Raw genomic sequence first — 19,762 nt, 5'->3', positions numbered from 1 at the left:
GACGGACAGACGGACGGACAGACGGACGGACTGACGGACGGACGGACTGACGGACGGACGGACAGACAGACATCCGGATTTCGACTCTTCTCGTCACCCTGATCACTTTGGTATATATAACCCTATATCTGACTCTTTTAGTTTTAGGACTTACAAACAACCGTTATGTGAACAAAACTATAATACTCTCCTTAGCAACATTGTTGCGAGAGTATAAAAAATCAATATATTTGGTATTCAAGAGGGTTTTGAAAAAATACCCAAAAAATCACACAACTACGAAAATATTTGCAGCCAGTTTTTTATGAGCGTGAGTGTACACCATGCATTCATACAGTACCAAGTGATATGAGCTACCAGAATTTATAAGGCACTTAGCAAAAACTGAAAATTCCAGTGTATCAGCAAGGATGAACACCCTCATAATACATACTAATAAAATTTTCTTAAAACAGCATGGGCTCTTTACATATTAATGTATGTACATTAGAGTGATTCAAAAAAAAAAAATTTTTTTTCGTTTGGTACTCGCAAAATTAGGTTCCTAGACACATCTAAGAAAGCCTCTCCAAACATGAGTTTTTAATTGTAACGGGAAAGTCTTCCTACATACAGTTTTCTATTTTTTCTTATTATCAGATAGAAAAATTTATATCTCGCATCCAACTACTTGAAAAAATATCTTGTTCCTTAGATTTTGTAGGAAATTGAATGCTCTACAAAAACGGTCGCCACTATTTTTTCGTAAACCCAACCGTTTAAAAGATATTAACGGTTGAAATTTGATTATTTTTGGGAAAATTTTTTATTTCTAATAAATTTTATAACTCAATGAAAAAAAATTATTATGAATGATGAAACTTATAGGCTTTCTTAGAGGTGTCTATGAACCTATTTCTCAGAGTACCAAACGAAAAAAAAAAAATTTCTTTTGATCCACCTTAATATGCATTGATGTTTGACGATGAATATCTCGTAAACGCTTAACTTAATCGAAAAATCATTTGAGACAATTTTTATAGAGCAGTAAATTTCCTACTATACTATGAGTTTCATCATTCATAATAATTTTTTTTCATTGAGTTATAAAATTCATAAGAAATTAAAAATTGTCCCAAAAATAATCAAACTTTAACTGCTAATATCTTTTAAACGTTTGGGTTTACGAAAAAATCATAGTACACCTTTTTTGTAGAGCATTCAATTTCCTACAAAATCTAAGGAACAAGATATTTTTTCAAGTAGTTGGAAGCGAGATATAAATTTTTCTATCTGATAATAAGAAAAAATAGAAAACTGTATGTAGGAAGACCTTCCCATTACAATCTAAAACTCATGTTTGGAGAGGCTTTTTTAAAGGTGTCTAGGAACCTATTTTTTCGAGTACCAAACAAAAAAAAAAAATTCTTTTTTTGAATCACTCTGATGTACATACAAGTTATTAACCAATTACCTCCGCACGTTTTTTACGTAAACTCACAGAAAAGTAATATTAATTGTGTTAATTAAAATTGATGGCCGATTCCGTACACAAGAAGAAAGCAAAACCACCAGCCAAAAGGATATGGCAATAGCCTTAGTAAGTGCCACTTTACACAATAGTAATTATGTGGCATTTTCTGTTGACAAGCGGACGGAAGTTAACCAAAATGTTGCTCCAAAAATTTGGATAATTTATGATCCCATTAATGGTATTAATTTTGTTAAATGCTGAAGATTTTTCACTGAGATTCTGAAAAGTCAATATATTTGTTATGACATCAAACGATTTTCAGTTTGCTATTGCTTTATTTTTGAGCGCATTTCCATTTTATGAAAGGCATTCAGTTGGGTAATTAATAAAGGTCTCAACTTTTCAGCAACAGATGTGCGATGTTTATGAAGCAAATAATATTCCAGAAGGTCAAAAGAAAAGTTTTCGAAATGTGGTAAAATAAGAAAGAGAGATTGGTGTATGGCGGTAATAAATCAAGTTTTAACTACTTCGAAACATAACAGCAGATATATTTTTTGGCCAGGATATTTGAAATTTTTTTATGAACACTTGTTTCAAGATGTCTTCAAATGAATTTTTAATGAACTTTAATTTGTTTTTTTATTGAACTGTATACTAGGAAAATTATTATTATTTTCCTTATTAAAAGACTTCAAAACTTATAAATTTCATGTTATACAGAACAGTTATCAGTATCTGAAACAGACATTACCAGAATTAGAATCAGAACGTTTTTGTTCAACACAATCACGACCGAGAGTGAACATTTTTTAGGCTATTTTATATTTTTGTAGTTTATAGGTTTTTTTTTGTTTTAAGCATCAAAAGCCGGAGTGCAGAACTTTAATCCGCTAAAGCTAACCTACTCCCAAATACATACTCTCCTACGAAACCACGTATTAAGTATTACTTCGTGGGAGTCATAAGACATTTCAGTCTCTTCTATGGCACGGACTGGCGGACACCTAATCTGCTCTGTATGTCCCAGTTTTATCATTATTGAAGCCGCCGCTTCGCTGATAGCTTTACAGCTCTCAGTGGTCTGACACTTGAGTGCCGTCAAATTTTTTACCGTATAACTACCACCGAGTGTAGCTTTAAATTTTTCCCTTGTACTTAAAAGGCGAGGGCAATAAAAGAATACATGCTCAGAGTCTTCAAATCACTCTGAACATATCGGGCAATTCGGACTAATATTGTGATGGAATATGTACATGTAGCTTCTAACACATAGGTGCCACTTTATATTTGGATTAGGTCGAAATCCAGGTCACCACATCGTCTGCTTATCCACGAATGGATACCTGATATCAGTCTATAGTTCCGCCGTCCTTTGAGTGAAGTTTGCCACCGGCGTTGCTTTCTGTAAAACTTTTTACTCTCTCTTCTCTTTTGGCTACTATAGAGTTGTCTACTCGCTCGTATTCGTCATCCTGGATACCAATGGGCATCATACTGACTATTACTTCAGTAGCATAACTTGACATTGCTCGGAAAGCACTGATAACTCTTAGTACCGACAGCATGTGGGCACAGTCATTTGTCTGGCATATGCTTTAATGCCTAGCGCCTTGAATTCATATTGTTGTGGCGTAAAATACAACAGATCTAATTACATATGCGAGTAAAAATTGCCAACTGGTACAGCGCAGCCTTTATTTGCCATCATTCTTGATGTCTCCTTAGCACGCCATCTTACATTACGTTCCATAGAAGAGGGCCTAAAACCGTGCCTTGCGGTACTCCACTCGAAATAGAGTAGCACTTGGTGCTTTCGTCAGTCTCGGATAATAGTCGCCTGTTTTCAAAATAACTCATAATAATTTCCGTAAGATATTGAAGAGCGCGAATGTGGTACAGAGCCAGCACTTCTTCACATTCAAGGTGATTAACGCGCAATATTTTTTGTTCCGCCTTTCTATTGCTTGCCACTTACTGCGCATTTCGCAGTGTCAACGACCACCTACTCAGGTGGGCATTTGAAGCGGTTATGCGTCAATATATGACAATGGATAAAACATGGCTCCATCATTCTACTTCGAAGTCCAATTGAAAGTCAACCGAGTAGACTGCATACGATTAACCCACTCCAAAGCGTGGACAAATGCAACAGTCGGCTGGCAAGGTTATGTTGTCTTTATTTTGAGATGCGAATAGAATAATTTTTATTGACTACCTTGAAGAAGGAGGGATTATTAACAGCGATTATTGCACATTAAAAAAATAAAAAAGAAATCGCCGAAAAACGGCTGCATTTTAATAAAAAGAAAGTGCTGTTTCACCAAGAAAATGCACCGTATCACAAGTCAGTGAAAACGATACCAACAATTCATGAATTGGGGTTCGAATTACTTCAGTACCCACCGACAGATCTGAACAATTCTGACTTTACTCAGATTTCAAAAGAAAGTTGGCTGGGAAGAAATTTTCGTCGAAAGAAGAGGTGATCGCCCAAACTGAGATTTGAAAGCAAAGCTATGAAGCTTTAATCAGTGTATCAACCTTGAAAGGAACTAAAGGTATGTTAAATAAAAAAAACGAATCAGTTTTGTTACGGTAGGTACATTGAACTTTTCAATGTACTTGTTACTTTACCTTGTGGTGATGAATCAAAGTCAATTGGTTATCGTTAAAAATAAAAAAAAACTACTTGGAATACAAATTGAGTTGCTGTACTTTATTTGCAGAAAAATGTTAAGCTTAAAAATAATTTTCTTAATATGCTATTTAAAAATCAATTCGAATTTTATTCATAGATTCAGTGGCACTCGGCTGCGTCGAGGCTCCTGCAGGAGAGCTATCTATACTCATAAAGGAAAATATAATTATTTTAATTATGCAATGAAAAAATTTATGCTTAGAATCGTATAGGTATAGAGAATACCATGAAAAATTGCAAAGTCTTTTTATAACCTAAAGCTTCTAAAAAAATTGCTATTTTAAAGTAACTGAAAAAAAAAAACAAATAAAAGTCAAAACATTGTTCAAGTTAAATAGTAACTTCAATGCAAAGAGACAAAGAGACAAATTATCATCTGAGAAAAAATAGCCAGAAGCAAAGAATTTGTGAGACAGGCAGCCACATTTTTATGAGTCAAAACTCACCGCACTTGGATAGATACCATAGTATGTGCGTAAGATTTACTGTTCAGAAAAAAATATCGAAGGAAACACACGTGATATAAACCGCATGCAATCGACTATTTGTGACAAAAAGTGAGAAGAGCTACCACATGTGATTGCAGCCAAAAGGCGACAAAGCAAGTAACAGAGTTTTAATGACATAAACAGTTCAGGAGAGTTATTGTACCGTTTTTTCATTGAAAAAGCATCGGAGAAGGAAATGTTGCAACATGAAGGAGAGAAATATAAGCTAATAAGCTGCAGGCTACTGTTGCAGTGCACCATTTTAAAGTTTATAGGGTAAAGTGCCGAACGAATATACATACCTTCTTATACAAATATTAATTTTCAATCATAAAGACAAGGTGTATTACTAAAAATGTTTTAGAGAAGTGTTGTTATACTATCTCAAATCCAAAGAGCTGGTAGTCACAGCTGCACACTTGAAAATCAGCCACACTTCCATTACTTGTGTTACTACTTACTTTTCCCTTGACAGCTAGAAAAGTATGTTTACAATAGGCGACGTTTCTGCCAGTTGACAATTATGTAGTGGGCATTTAATGCAAATATTTGTGGTAAAAGTTGTTACGTAAAGTCTGCGTGAGGATTTGTGTTAATAAAAGCTTTCAAGTCCTTTAAAGATATTTTAATTATCCTGCGAGCGTTTTTCAGACATGTGATTTTCAAGAGGAAATATAATATTCTATATTATGGCCAAGAACTGAGCTTTGTTATAAAGATATGTTTTTGCCACTAGACTTTAAAAATGATTTCATTAAAGTGACAGCCGCGGCTGGCTCGAATCTTTTTCAACGGTCCAATTTTCGACTACTTTTTGCTGCATTTGAATTAATACATATATTAGCAATATCCTCCTTCAAGGCATTAATTGTCTCAAGCTTTTCGACCCAGACAAGCAACTTCAAATATCACTACAAAAAATAGTTAAGCGATGTCAAATGCATGATCGTGGAGGCCACGGCGCAGTCACAAGACGCGAGATCATGAGGTCACCAAATTTGCTTCAATAAATTCAATGCTTTGTTGACTATAGGATATGTAGTGCCATCTTGTTGGAACCAAAACCACGTCAAAATCGTGTAACTCAAGAAAACGTCATTAATCATGACTCTACAGCGATTATCATTGACTGTAACATTATATCCCGCTTAATTTTTTAAGAAATATAGACCAGTCATTCCCACTGTCCATAGAGCAAATCAAACAGTGAAATTTCTTGTGGATTATCCTCACTCCAAATGCGAGTATTTGGTTTATTTACGTACTAACCAAAAATGAACATCACCGAACAATGAATGCGTCGCTGGAAAAACGTGCTGCTGTGTAATAAAACTAAAAATATCGAATTATCGAATATCAGGCTTTTCAAATATCTGGCTGATGTATGTATATAATAGTACTTGGATCCCGATCCTCTTTTTGACGTTTTGTACCTTAAGGTATTTCACTGGGGTTGATTTTTGTAGGTCGCAAGAGTATAAAATGTTCGACTGCACCCGAACTTAACCTTTCCTTACTTGTTTTTTTATTACTCTGGCATGATGTTTCCCATCTTCAAGTCGGTAATGGTGTTGCATATGTAGACTACTAGTTATTTGATAGAGCCAACGCCATGGCTGTTGGTGTTTTTTATAAAGAACGAAAATTACACTTTACCACACAAGTAAAAACAAAAAAAAAAAATCCAGAGAAAAGGGAGTTAAAGTGTATATGTATTTGCGTGTTGGCGTGACATTTTTCGCTTACGTGCCATAGCGGCGTGTGAAAATTTTCACATTTTAATTTTCAGAGGCGGACTAGGAAATGCACTAGCCTGGCTGGTGACACTGTCGGAGAAATTATAAGGGTGTGCTGCTGGTGTACATATTTGCAGCGACAACCGATGTTGTTTTTTTTCTTCACGGTTCGTGGTTATGTTGAAGCCAATTTGTCGCACAACTAAAATAGAAACTCAAAATTGAGTTTCTATACAAACATACATACGTATATTTTATATGTGTATATTTCCATTGAGTTCATGTTTTATTGAGGGAAAAATTATTTCACACTCGATGGTAATTTATTTGCCAACAGCAAGGTTCCGTAGTTATTCCCTCGGCAGTTTTACTATATGACGGCATTTGAATTTGTAAGGCATACTGTTATTTTGTTAACTTTTATAGCCTCATTTTGAGATACTTCTTTTACTTTAATTTAATTTTTACTTCACTCCATCCTTTCTTTCAATACCTTTGATTTACCTTAACGTTTATTCTTGAGCGCTGTCACGTGTTTACCAAATTTCTTACAGAACAATGGGCCTTATTAGCGTCACCAAGTCTACAACTTCACACTCTTGCTTCTTCTCTGACACTCTTTTCCACCAATGTTTTCTACACGTCGACGGAATTTTAAAGTTCACGAATTTTAACAAAGCTGCTCTTGTCATTACTTTTTCTTCTTTCTTCTCTTGTCTTTACTCTCTCCCAATGGAATGACTTTATGCACCACTGTGCTTAATTTCTTTGGCTGCCACACAATTCGTCAAGTAAAGTTATGCTATGACAGCGCAGTGTAGCAGCAGGCGGCAAAACTGTCAAGCTTTATCACCACATCTATAACAACAGTCGGAAACAAGTACAACTGAAGATGTAATATTCTACTGGGTAGTACGACAGCTCAGCACCATATGTTGTGCGTGTTTGACTTTTCGCAAATGTCTTCTTGTTGTCATTTAATATTTAATTGCTGAAACTATATGTGTGACCGTTGAAAGAAAACAATAAATACGCAATATAATTTATTATTTTTAATATATTTTAAGATCAAAATAAGACACTTAATGAATACAAATTTATTGGCGATAATTTGATTTTAATATAAACTCTTACGTTAGATTAGGTTAATCTGGTAGGCCAATGAGTAGGCACATATCAGTTCGAGTTCTTTGCGAAACCAGATGAAGTTCAGTTAACCTTCAGGATGCCTGCGTTCGACAAAAATTTGAACAGACTCTGTGGCCTCACTTCCGATACCTCTTCCAGTGTTTTGATGCACGCGTAGTCTTGTAAATGCGAGACAAATGTACAAGTTATCTTAATTATTTCCCTAGTGCCGCGCTCTTAACATTTCCTGCAAATGGGGCGTGTGTCGCCGTTAGACAGTGACCAGTTAGTATTTCGATCATGTTTCTACAGTCTTTTCTATCGAGTTCCAATAAGCATTTTGTGTACACCTACTGTTTTCGTATGACATTTTTGCACCCAGGGAGCTCGTTCAATCGGATTTTAATTATCTTCACCAGAGTACTTTAAGTGTTAGCTGTATACTATTTCATTGCCCTCGATTCCTTTGTGACCTGGCACCTTGTAGAAGTGAAGTTGTTTGCTTCTGGCAACACTTTCTACTGCCGCCCTGTTTCCCAAGACACTTCTGGCCGATATGCGATACGAGGTTACTGCCTCGATTGCTAAAATTGCCAGCAAGAATAAAAAAAGGATTAACTACTTTGTAAAATATTTCCATTAACAATGGTAAAACCAATATGTAATTAATACTCATGTTCTCATAGCAATTGAGATTTGCTCATAATTTTAATGATTTTCAAATTCCGATAGTTGAATTACACTTCCTCTTTGCCTTCGATTCCAAAACGTCAAAGACAGATTTCTGTATAAATATTACTCATACGCCCTGGTGCATTGAAAACGAAGTGTTGATAGTCTCAGTTATTAGAGAAGTATAGGTATTACTCAAAATATTCCATGTAGACACCGAAACTAATCAAAATATCATCATAGTGTATATCGAACGAACCAACATTTTTATTAATTTATCCGTGCAATATTTAGAACGATTAAACCGAAGAACGGTTAAATGTTGCAATCAGTTTGAAATCAGTTCTAAGCTTTCAGCTTAAAAGATAAAGAAAAATAAGTTTTAATGAATTTTCAAGCTTTCAAGGATCTTACACATGTTACTACTATTTCCGCACTATATACCAATTTATTAATACATTTTACTCCAATTTAAAAAATAAATCACTTGAAAGTTCGGAGTTGATTGTACTAAGTTGAAACCCAAAAACAATTCGTATATGTATTTGTAAACAAAGATGCAATCAATATTCAGCACGTTTCAAGAATGAGTATGAATGTATATAAGTGCGTATATAAGTAAAGTGTATTTGCGCCAATAAATTGCTGTCTTAAGTGAGTTTGACCACAACTAACTTGGCTTTTTCGGGAGTTATGAACACATACAATGGCAACCCAACTATGATTTCCACTTCAGAAGAAGTAAAAGTACATTTCTGCAAAAAATTTCTCGATCTTTATAACAAATAATATTAAAATATTGTATTATTTAGAGGACTTACAACTTGTCATAACGCATCGTAAAATCATAAAATCGTAAATTTTTAGCCTTGTATAAAAACATTGTTGTGCCCAAAAAATAAGGTAACATTTGAATTTAAACTGCGCGCGTCGAAGGATTTGGAAAATTATTTTTTTTTTTAGGTTGGTAGTGCTGTCAGTCACTTTATGTTTATGTCAAATTTCATGTCAAAATATTCATTAGTGTTTGAGATACGTGTCCTTTTGTGAGCTTCTAAAAGCGAGTTTTTCGTTTTTTGTGATGTCGAAATTTGTTAAGCAAACAATTTGCATTAAATTTTGATTACGGAATCAATTTTCTACTGCGGATACGTTGAGATTGGTGCAGAAAGCCTTTGGTGATGAGGCTATGTCTAACAAGTAAGGAAGAGCTAAGTTCGGGTGTCACCGAACATTTTATACTCTCGCATGATAAAGTGATAATAATTTACATATTTTTATATTTTGCTGTAAAACAAATTAGATTAGATCAATTTGTGTACTTTGAGTATTAAATTGTATTTTCATTTCCTAATGTATATATTATACAGAGAATGCATCAGATGGAATTCAAAATAGCGTTATATTGGAAGAGGGCGTGGTTGTGAACCAATTTCACCCATATTTCGTACATGTCATCAGGGTGTTAGGAAAATATTACGTACCGAATTTCATTGAAATCGGTATAGTCGTTCCTGAGGTATGGTTTTTGGTCCATAAGTGGGCGACGCCTCGCCCATTTTAAATTAAAAAACAAAGCCTGGGCGCAGCTTCCTTCTGCCACTTTTTCCGTAAAATTTCGTGTTTCTGACGTTTTTTGTTAGTCGGTTAACGCACTTTTAGTGATTTTCAACATAACCTTTGTATGGGAGGTGGGCGTGGTTATTATCCGATTTCTTCCATTTTTGAACTGTATATGGAAATGCCTGAAGGAAACGACTCTTTAGAGTTTGGTTGACATAGCTATAGGAGTTTCCGAGATATGTTCAAAAAACTTAGTAGGGGATGGGGCCACGCCCACTTTTCCAAAAAAATTACGTCCAAATATGCTCCTCCCTAATGCGATCCTTTGTGCCAAATTTTACTTTAATATCTTCATTTATGGCTTAGTTATGACAGTATATAGGTTTTCGGTTTCTGCCAGTTTGTGGGCGTGGCAGTTGGCTGATTTTGCCCATCTTCGAACTTAACTTTCTTATGGAGCCAAGAAATACGTGTACCAAGTCATCATGATATCTCAATTTTTACTGAAGTTACAGCTTGCACGGACGGACGGACCGAGAGACATCCGGATTTGAACTCTACTCGTCACCCTGATCACTTTGGTATATATAACCCTATATCTGACTCTTTTAGTTTTAGGACTTACAAACAACCGTTATGTGAACAAAACTATAATACTCTCCTTAGCAACTTTGTTGCGAGAGTATAAAAATATTTACAAGTGGTATAGTGAGTTCCAAGTCGGCCGTGAACGTGTCGAAGACGAAGAGCGTCCAGGGCGACCATCAACCTCAACCGACGAAGCTCACGTTCAGCAAATCAAAGAAATGGTGTTGAAAAACCGTCGATTAACAATTCGAGACCTTGTTGATGAAGTTGTCATATGGAAGGCTCAGCCAATACCATTTTGAAGGATGGTTTGGGCCTCAAGCGCGTCAAATCTCGATTGATACCGAAGACATTGAATTTTTTTGAAAAGGCGTCGCGTTGAAGTGTGTGAAACGATGCTTTCCGACTACCAGGGTGTCATGAAACGGATTATAACTGGCGATGAGACTTGAATCTATGCTTACGATCCCGAAACAACCGATCAGTCGAGCGAATGTCGTGCCAAAAGAGAGCCGAGACCAAAAAAATCGCGCCAAAGTCGCTCAAAAATCAAGGTCATGTCGACTGTTTTCTTCGATAATCATGGTGTTGTGCATTATGAATTCCTTCCAACCGGTCAAACAGTCAACAAGGAATATTATTTGAACGTTATGCGTCGTTTGCGTAACGCTATCCGCCTAAAAAGGCCGGAATTGTGGAAAGACAATTCTTGGTTTTTACACCACGATAATGCACTCATCACATACTGCCCTCGTAATTCGTGATCATTTCGCCAAAATGAGGGGCCTTTCGCAGTGACTGATGTGTGGCACGACTTGACGCATTTTACGTCGAGATCTGAAATTGAAAGCGAACAAAATACGGCTTGTGCAAGACCTACCTATGCGACATCGCTTCACACTATGGGTTTCTTCCGAGTTCCAGGTTCCAAGAAGAGATTGAAGAGCTGCCATTTAATCCGAAAAAACAACGGTTTGGTGTGGTTTGTGAGTCGGTAAAATCATCGGTCCATATTTCTTCAAAAATTAGGAAAGAGTGGCCAGAGACAAGCAACTTCACTTCTACTAGATGCCAGGCCATTGCATTGTCTATACGACGATCTCAACAGAAGCATAGTAAAGAAAATCTAAACTCGATGGAACGAGCTACTGGGTGCAAAACTAAAAAATTCATGCGCAAAATGGTATATCGGAAGTACACAAAATTACTATTGGCACACAATAAAAGAGACTGTAGGAACATGATGGGAATACTAACAAGTCATTGTCTTGTGCAACACATGCCCGCAGTATGGCACTGACAGAACGAAAAGACTGCAGGATTTGTCTCGTGTAGGGCACCAGGGAAACAATGGAGCATCTCTTGTGCACCTTTCGCGTATTTACAAGACTACGCTTTAAGCATATGGGGCCCCGACGGATACTCTGTATCGATATTGAGGACTGGACTGTCAAAATTCACGTCAGGCACAGGCATCCATAGTATGACTACTCCTCTTGGACCTAGTAACTGAACCCACAAGGACCAAAACTGGTTAATACGTAGGTTATTGGCCTACCAGATTTCATTCATGTAACTCAATGAACAAAATTGTAGCCTAGCAGAACCTGTTTCAAGAATTTAATTTGTCATTCACAAAGTAAAAACCGAGAAAAAGTTAGCTTCGAAATGACGCTGTGATATCCAAACTGTATTTTTAAAGCCATATGCAGTGTTTCACATAAGTGTTCATTCTTTAAGGATATGTCGGGTAAATTTGTTAACCAGCGTCAATAGTTAATACGCCCCATATGCCTGTTCTCACGACAGTTAGGTCTACGTAATCGCAGCGGACCCGGATTTTTACCGGCAGGGACAGTCAACTCGGCAGATTTATGCCACTACAACAACACCCTATATACTTTCAGAATAATCATTTAAGTTTTCTCAAAGTGTTGATAGATTTGACGCAGTAACAATCAATTGTGTACTACTGGATATAAGTGCCGAAAAAAGTTACATTACAAGAAAACATATATAAACTAATAAAAGCTCTTTAACATGATTTTGGTCAGCATATACTTGTGTTCTGCATTGATCTGAACAATACAAGGTGTTTTCCAAAGTAAAGAGGACTCTTTGAATATAGCGCTCCCTGTTGGCGCGATCTACATGTCGATTGGTGCCTTAGAGTCTGCTATCTTTATCGATTGTTCAGTTGGAATTTCATGACATTTCATAGATTGGAAGTGAAGTTATTGCATTTTAAGTGTCAGTATGTTTGTGTTATCGGTGCGAAAATAAGTTTTGAACAAAGAGCCAACAGAAGATATTGTTTTACAATTGGTAAATCTTTTACCGAAACGTTTCAATTGTTGAAGCAAGTTTATGGCGATAATTGCTTATCCCGTAGCAGAGTGCACGAGTGGTTTCAACTTTTTCAAAGCGGTCGTGAGGACATAAATGACGATCAACTTGTGCGCCAATCAAAATTCGTGATCACCTGAAAGTCCATCGAAACTGTGCGTGAATTTATCAAAACTCAGCCGAAATCATCATTGAAATTCATGAAAATGGAATTGAACATCTCCAAAACATCGACTTATCGCATTTTGACCGAACATTTGGGCTTACGAAAGGTGTGTGCACGCTTTGTTTCGCACAAATTGACTGACGACCAAAACTTGTTAAGAATCCAACATTCGAAGGACGATTATTTCACCAAAAATCACATTTTAACCATTAACTACTCCCCTTATTCACTTTATATGGCACCGTGTGAGTTCTTTTCGGAAAAATGCATCTGCCCATGAAAGGAAGGCGTTATGTAGACGTAGAGGCCATTCAAAAGGCTTGCACCGGCATACTGACGGCCATACCGGCCAACGAGCTAAAACACTCGTTCGACATGCGTTTGGACCGTGCAAAAAGCTGTATTGAAGCAGAAGGAGACTATTTTGAATAAAATAAATTGGTTTTGCCGAAAAAACCATTTGTTCAGTTTTTTTTTTAAGTCCTGCTTATTTTGGAAAGCTCCTTGTATAACCGGAAATTTTAGCGTTGCCTATAATCTTTATCGAATTTCGATAAAATAATTTTTCAAACCGATCAGTGTGTATGGTTCGATATCGGCAGTGCAGACAAATATACGTATGCAGTTTCTAACGGAGAAAAGAAAGTGTACAAAATTTCATATCGATATCTTAAGAGCTAAAGGGCAATATACTGCCAGGCAAACAGACGGAATAGCAGGTACGGTCTCCGATATTTTATTATTGCATGTTTGCTTCGGAAAAAATTAACCTCAGGCTATAGTAAGAGAATTGATGTGAAGGTTTTTGCGGAAGGGTCGGGAAGGACATCCACGAGCCGTTCGATACCAAGCGAGGTTTCAGACAAGTAGACTCCCTATCCTGTGACTTCTTCAAGCTATTGCTGAAGAAAATAATACGAGCTGCAGAGCTAAATCTTCTATAAGTGTGTACATTGGCTTCAACACAGCCGTTAGTTCTGCTTCCCACAAGATTGAATAACGAAGCGTAGCAAATCGGTCTGGTAGTGAACGAAGGCAAGACAACATTACTCCTTCCATCAAAAAAACAGGTGTCGCACTCGCGTTTTCATTTATCGTGATTTCATTTATTGTGGAACCTTCATTAACGCCAACAACAACGTCAGTTTCGAAATTTAACAACTCTCTAGTAGGCAATTGAAAAGTAAAGTCCTCCCTTGGCAAACAAAGACCAAACTCTGGAAGTCCCTCATTATTCCCGCTCTGCGATATGGTGCGGAGGCATGTAAGATAACAACATCTGATGAGTTGGCCTTAGGAATGTTCGAAAGAAAGGTTAAACGGAAGATTTATGGACCGTCACGCAGTGGCAACGGCGAGTACCGCGGTCGATGGAATGATCAGTTGTACGATATATGCAAAGATTCAACGAATTAAGAAACAGCGGCTACGCTAGCAAGGTTTTCGTTTCAGTACCTGCCGGTGAAAACAGAGTAAGCGGAAGACCTCTACTCCGTTGGAGGGATCAGGTGGGGAACGACCACGACCACATATACAAGGTGGTTTTTAATAAATGAAAAACTTTAATTCCGCTTGTGGATTATTTTTATTTGGTCTTTTAAATTTTTTTAACATCAAGTCGAGAATATGATGTCATTTAAATGGCCGCCGCCACAGCTGATTGTCATTTGAGCCCTTTTTATGGTATTTTCCATCACTTTGGCCAGAACTTCCGAGAATAGGTCCTCACATTTCTGACGGATATTGTCTTTAAGAGCTACAAGACTCTGAGGCTCGTTGACATAAACCCGGGACTTCAAAAAGTTCCACAAAAAGAAGTCTGGAGCGGTCAAATCAGGCGATCTTGCTGGCCAGTGCAAATCGCTAAAACGGGAGGTTAGGCGCCAGGGAAATGAATTATTCTGCATATCGGTTGTGGCATGTGCAGTGTGTGCCGTTGCACCGTCCTGTTAGAACCACATGCTTTCCAATCCCAATTCATCAAGTTGCGGCAAAAATAACTTGTTGACACTCACATTAACCGTTTGGCCCGAGACGTCTTCTAAGAAAAAAGGTCCGATGACTCCTCCAGCGAAAACAGCACACCACACAGTGACTTTGAGGGGGTGTAATGGCTCTTCGTGGATTATACACGGGTTTTCAGTACCCTAGAAGCGTAAATTTTGTTTATTTACGCACCCGCTAAGATGGAAATGGGCCTCATCACTCATGATTATTTTTGATGTAAAATCATCTTCCTCTTGGTGGTGATTAAGGATGGCTTGAGCGTATGTTAGACGCGATTGGCGGTCAGCAGCTAACAGCTGATGCACCGTCTGGGCTACTCTACTTCTTGTCTGGGCTTTGTACAGAAACATCTTCAAATCTTGTACCAAAGTTCGCTGTAAACATCGTCGACTGATACGCGTTTGCGTGGCACGTCGTCTGATTGATGTCGACGGCGCTTCCATGACATCCTTGGCAACAGCAGTAATATTCTCTGCAGAACGGCTACTCCGGGGTCTGCCATGCCTGGCAGCATCTCGTGTTGTGCCGGTCTCTTCAAGGCGAGCGGCTAAACGTCGCAGTGTTTCACCAGTAGGCGTCGGACGGCCAGGAAATCTGCGACGAAATTCACGTTGTGCCAAAGTCACCGACCGATTATTGGTCAAATAAAAGGTCACCAATAACCCGCGTTCTGGAGCAGTGTCGCGTACCATTGTTTATTTACGTGTATTTTGCATGTGTTTACTACACAAATGTCGGAACAGAACTGACATTAGAGGTCAATTGCAAAATTTATAGATATTTGTACCCATAGTACCTTATATACCAAGTGATTGTTGCTTTGGGCTTTCATGTGTTGGATATAAGGTGCTTATTGTGTTTATTGGATAATTGGAATGTGTTCATGAAAATATATTGCCCACACAAGATTTCTAAAAATTTATTTTTTTGTAGTACTAAAAATTTTGTTCCATTTATTTCTTTGTTTCTCAGGACATTTGCTTAGTTCATATATGTTGTTTTGCAAAAATTAGTGTCTAGTACATGCTGATATTGGGAAGATATTTTCACTTAAAAACGAGTAGTAACATTTCTGCAACAGTTTTTCACTTTTCCCACCAGTTCCCACCTGAAGAGGAGCCTGTTTATCTTTTATACATATATGTTTTGGTGGCTATAGATTTAAACTTACAAGTTCAAAGTCATGATTCTACTCTTATTCTTGAATATATAAGCAATAATAGTATGCCTTTGTTCATACTTTTAAAATTCCTAATTCTTCTAAAAAATCTATGTCGACCCCCTCAAAATTTCCTCCTTGGCCACAAAACACTTGTGTCAACTTTTTTTCATTTCTCGAAACAGTTTTTAAAGTCGATTTGTGGAATAGCCTTCAGTGCGCGTAGTGATTTCCGTTTAATGTCTTCAATTGACTCAAAACGGTTTCTCGGAGCAATCATTTGAGTTTACTGAATAGCCAAAAATCACACGGACCTAAAAACCTTTTCGGTTTCGCCTCACGCTTGCTTTGATATTCGGCCAATTGATCGTCTGTTTCTGTGTTAAAAGCATGACATTCTGGTAGTCGGAAATCAATGTTTCACAGACGTTAACACGACATTGTTTTTCGGAAAAATGAGTTATTTGAAACCAATTGTGCTTTCACTTTTCTTAGGCCCAAATGATCTTTCAAAACTATTAAAATGGTTTTCACTAATCTTTCCGATATTCCAACAATGTCAGTAAGATCTCTGACTGCTAATCGTCGATTCTTAAGCACCAATTCCTTTATTTTATTCACGTGTTGATCGTCAGTTGATGTTGATGGCCGTCCTGGAATCAACCCAGGTCTTGGGCCTTTGAATAATTTATACCAATTAAAACCCCTTGCTTGCGACAAACAATTATCACCAAAGGCCTTTTCCAACATTCAAGCTGTTTCGGCACTAGACATTTGATCCCGCGTCACAATTTAATGGAACTTCTTTGTTGAATAATTTAACTAATCGTAAAAATTGCCGAATACACTTTAAGTACTTAAAAAAAAGATGTGTATACTAAACACTAAAGATTATTTTGAAGTGATATTTGACACAGATGTCACTGCCAATCATACCAACTTAGAAAACAAATATTTCGATGAATGGGTTTTCGCGCGAAATTTATATTAAAAAGTCTTACTATTTCTTCCCCTCATGAATATAAAGTATAATAAATTCGTTTTTGCTTGTCTATTCTTTGAAAAACAAACTATTTCCTTCTTTCCAGCTTTACCTTGTAAACCTGAAATGACGTCTAATGTACTCTGCGGCACAAAGCCAGCTGACCAACTAGTTTCACCTTCAGTGGATTCTTCAACCGCCTTCTCTTCCAATCATAATTCACATCATCGAACGTTTGCGAACATTGTCTCATTACTTGATATAAAGTAGAAACGAAAGCATTCCATATTACAGTGCCAGTATCCCGAATTATGACCACTTCAGCTTACGTAACTCTGGAATGTACATATATAAGAAGACAAACTTGGGTTGCCTTTGAAGATATAAAGTATAAGTAGTGGTAATGAAACAAGCCAAAACCTGTGGTGCATTTATAATACTACGTGGTGAAACATTTCGTACCAATCCGGTGACCAACATACGATTTGAAGATACAACTGTCAAAATGCGGTGAATTCGTCCAAATTCCGTCAGATATAATATAAACATAAAGGAGTTGAAAACCTGTATCACTCTTTGAAACGGAAAATTTTAAAAGGAGCGCTAATAGATACCATGCAGGTATATTATAAGTCCACAGAATGAATTTGAAAATCAAATATTCTGAATTTCTTAATTTTGTAAATTGTAGAAAAACAGAATTACGGGAAGTATTTTTTAAACTAACATGACAACGAAGATTCACATAAGAAGAGTTGATACAGCCAAAGCTTTCAACGTTGGATAGAATAGAGGAATAAGATGGAAATAATAATAAAAACTATTTAGTTAAGAGTGCTAGCATGTTTATAATGCAATAGCTTCCCCAATTTATTTTAATTGGAGATATGTGCGGGTATGCTTGTATAGAAATATGTACTGTTAATGTATAAAATATGTATTTATTTTTGTACTGAATCGTTACAAGAAGAAATAATTACATAATAAAATTTTTGAGCATATATGAGTTTCTATAAGGTAAGCAAAATATTCTTTGCTGAAATAGGTAAGGTAAGCAAGATATTCATTGCTGAAATAGCTAGTTTTGACAAACAAAAATAATCACACCCCCCATATAAAATCTAAAAAATAGATACTGGTAGTAGAGATACTTTTTTCAACAGATCACGCGTGAGTCGTGTCGTCTCCGACGTTTTCGAGCAAAATTTTGTTGAGCAATGAGGCCCATTTTTGGCTCAATGTTTAGGTAAGCAAGCAAAATTTTGACAAGCAAATGTGGAGTCATTTAATGCAGAAAAAACAACGGTTTGGTCTGGTTTGTGGCTGTTGGAATCATCGACCCATATTTCATCAAAAATAATGTCAGTGAAAACGTAATCGTCAATGGCGATCGTTATCGCGTCATGATAACAGACTATTACTTGCCTGGAATTGAAGCTCGTGATTTTGATGACATTTTGTTTCAACAAGACACACTTTGCACCAATCAGTGGATTTATTGAGAGAACACTTTGGTGAGCATATAATTTCATGTTTTGAATTGGTCGATTAGCCATCATGATCGTGTGATATCACATCGTCAGACTTTTTCCTGTGGTGATATGTAAGTCATTGCGGCAATCCCGCTTCGATTCAGTCCTTGGAGGAAGACATCACGCATGTCATTCGCCAGTTCCCAGGCGAAATGTTCGAATGAATCATGGAACATTGGACTCAACGCGGCCAAGATTTGAAAAAGATACTCCTCAAATACATAATTGTCAAGGAATGTTCTTTCAAATAATAATAAACATTCCTCATTAAATTTGAAGCTTCTGTGTTTTTTTGTTGAATAGTTATTGCTTGGTGCCCTATCGAAAATTGAATATCAAAATAGTCTTACTACAAGTATCAAAAGAGTAAAAATACAGCTGAAGCTAGGCGAAAATTGTGTGATTTATTTTTAAAATTAGTTTGTTTCGTCATTAATGCGACTGTAAATTGCTTATCAAGCGTGACGTGATCCATTTTTAAAGCACATCGTTACTATTGACGGAAAGTAGGTAACAAACGAGCGGATGGTCAATTATCTCCGAGCACCTGGAGAGTCAGGAGAGAGACGAAAATTCAGCCTTCGTTAGAGCAGAGGTACGCGATTAACCAAGGCTGGCATCCCAACGCTTCCGCAGCCTAAAAATGCCGATGAAAGGCAGTCATTTTAAGCATGCCCCTCGGCTCTCAAGGCTATTCCAGAGAATGCCTTCTGTGCTTGAAAATCGCGCTGGCAGCGCTGCATGGACGCAGAAGGAGCCTATTTTGAAAGTTTTTAAAGAATTGTAACGATTGGTTCAATAATTTTTTTTTAAATCGACAAAGTTCTGTTACATTCTGGACAAACTCTGTATATCTTTGCTATTGATTTACAAAAGCTCGAAAGCTTGCAAAGCTTATGGCCTAACAGACATAAAAGTTAAATGTAAAAAAGCTGAAGTAGCTTTCCAAATGTGTTCAGTAAGTTATACCAACAGTGTTTTTAAAATATATTCCAATGGCATTGAAAATGTTTCGAGTGGCCATGAAATTTACAACTTTTTGATATACTTGTATTGTGTATGAACTTACTTAACAGTAAGAAAAAGGAAGTAGAGGACATCAAACATAAAATAGTGACTATTTGTGCGCTCTATTCTCGATTCATGATTCGTGCTAAGCCCTTTAAATACTATTTTTAACAGAGGATGACGGTGAGGAGATAAAAGAGCATTTATTTCTAAGAGAAGTCATAAACATTTAC

The 19,762-nt window shown here is 36.9% G+C and overlaps 1 long non-coding RNA gene across 1 annotated transcript; it reads left to right on the top strand.

Annotated features, from left to right (window-relative positions):
- The first annotated feature begins 17,096 nt into the window (after window positions 1–17,096).
- LOC120769253 lies at window positions 17,097–17,933 on the top strand. The gene is made up of 2 exons (XR_005704835.1): window positions 17,097–17,610; window positions 17,681–17,933. It is a non-coding gene; the product is annotated as an uncharacterized LOC120769253 (long non-coding RNA).
- The last annotated feature ends 1,829 nt before the right edge of the window (window positions 17,934–19,762 follow it).

This window comes from Bactrocera tryoni, chromosome 2 (assembly GCF_016617805.1).
Source record: "Bactrocera tryoni isolate S06 chromosome 2, CSIRO_BtryS06_freeze2, whole genome shotgun sequence".
Classification (NCBI taxonomy): Eukaryota; Metazoa; Arthropoda; class Insecta; order Diptera; family Tephritidae; genus Bactrocera; species Bactrocera tryoni.
Note: the sequence above shows the minus strand (reverse complement) of the source record. Positions and strands in the feature narration are given on the sequence as shown.